Source organism: Pygoscelis adeliae, unplaced genomic scaffold, assembly GCF_000699105.1.
Source record: "Pygoscelis adeliae isolate BGI_AS28 unplaced genomic scaffold, ASM69910v1 Scaffold114, whole genome shotgun sequence".
NCBI classification, from domain to species: domain Eukaryota; kingdom Metazoa; phylum Chordata; class Aves; order Sphenisciformes; family Spheniscidae; genus Pygoscelis; species Pygoscelis adeliae.
The window spans coordinates 4,704,098-4,706,023 of NW_008824587.1; the positions used below are offsets into that span (position 1 = coordinate 4,704,098).

The 1,926-nt window shown below is 46.1% G+C and overlaps 1 protein-coding gene across 1 annotated transcript in view; it reads right to left on the reverse strand.

Moving 5' to 3' along the window:
- PKN3 (protein kinase N3) overlaps positions 1-1,926 on the reverse strand; it is a 22,049-nt gene that overhangs the window by 17,375 nt on the left and 2,748 nt on the right.

Consider the following 1,926-nt stretch of genomic DNA (forward strand, 5'->3'; position numbering starts at 1 on the left):
GGAACAATAAACCACAATGGTTTTGTGTTACCAGTGTACATTACTGCACTTTAAGAGCATGCTACGCATCCAAAGCCTATGCCACTCATACAGAAACAATTATTTAACCGTATTAGTATATTTTGTTATGCACCTCAAAGATCCAACCAAACATCCTCGATCAGGTGTTGCTATGATTTCAGACTAATAGCAAAATAATTAAAGAAGGAAAAAAATCTATTTTAAAGTTGGCCTAAAACCAAGTTGGGTCTGCAACAGATACACAATAGCCAAAATAGGAGTTGTTCAGATTGGTAACAAAACAAAAAGGTTCAGATTAACATCCTGATTCCAGGAAGTTCTCGCCCAACTAGTAAAGCCAGGAACTAAGCCAGAGCTTTGAAAAACATCCAAAGTTTTGTGAGGAAGAACTTGAATCATGGAGTTCCTGAGTCACAGGCAACCTTTACCAGCTGTAAGTTGGAAAATCAGAAAGCTCTTTATCCAGTCTGTAGCAAGTGACTAAAAGGATTTTGTTGGTTGCAATTCTCATTTAAATAATTAGAAAAAGCATACAGATTTATTTTCTATCCAAACTATGCAAATGAGTGTAAGCAATCCACCCCCTTTGATCCGCCCAGAGCAATGGAATAGAGTAGTGCTGCAAGAGTAATGCCGATGAAGGGTACTGAATACAGGGACCTGGGCACTGATTCAGAGAACAGGTACAGTCTGGGCAGTTCTCAGGTCAATTTTCCTCCACATCCCTCTGTGCCAAAAGCTAGTCTGAATACCAGTTAATGTACTATGCTAATTTTCTAGATATATTTAGAGTGTAAGCATCGTATGTTTTACTGGATCCTTCTTCCCCTCTATGGATCAGAGCATGCCATAACATTGACATTGTTTGCACCAGGAAGATAAAATATTCTATTACTGAGGAGGATGGAAAAGCTGAATTTGCATTTGGGTTGATCCATTTTGCCTTCTGACTCAGAAATTTCGATGGGGTGCTGGGATACTGTCACAGCCTGTGCTGCAGCTGCTCTTGGGTTCCCAGGGAAGGTCAGTCCTTCAGGGTATGTTTCCAACACAATCCTGAAACGCATCTACAGCTCACAGAGAAATACCCACACTAGCTTAAATTAGCTTGCTTTTGGTATTTGTAGTGGGGCTGCCAGAACTCACCCAGGGCTTCCGCTAGACTCATGTTGTACTGCGTACCGAAGTGTCTAGACTGCTTCCTAACTAGCAAAAATTTCAGCAGTATCAAAGTTGCACTTAGTCCTTTGGATTGCAGCCCAGGGAGATCCCATCACCTCAGTTATGCCCAGCCTAGCAATGAGCTTCACCTGCACAAAGCCCAGAGCAGTCCTGGCCCTTAGAATTTCACCACGGACACAGAAATTGATTTACAATTTGATATAATGAGCTAGCGATGAGGAGGCCGTCCCCTCTTCAGACCACACGTGTTCACCAGGACATTTTAAATCCTATCTTTCACAGCAACTTTGTGCTGTAGGGATGAGGCCTGTGTCCGACAGACTCATGCTAACCACATTCACTCTTTACGAGAAAAAGCCACTGCAAGGTTTGGAAAAAGGCAACTGCAATCCTGTCCGGCGCCAGTCTCCTGTCCAACTCTGAGCTGCGCAAGGGCTGGTAAGGGTGGAAAGCAGCGAGCCCAGGAGGCACCGAGATGGGGAGAACCCGGTCAGGCCGCAGCACTGGCAGTGAGCGCTCGCTCTTTGTGCCGGCCTCTCCATCCCTTCTTTCCCAGATTAGGCTTGAAACGCTTTAAGGAAAGAGGGCAGGGCACCTCCTCCGCTCCGGGGAGCTTATTCCAGAAATGAATGTTTTTCTCAGCACGGAGGCTGGCTGCCCTCCCCCGGCTCCCGTGTGCCAGCCCCAGCAGCCGCCTCGCCTCCCCCCCCTCCTCCGAGCCGC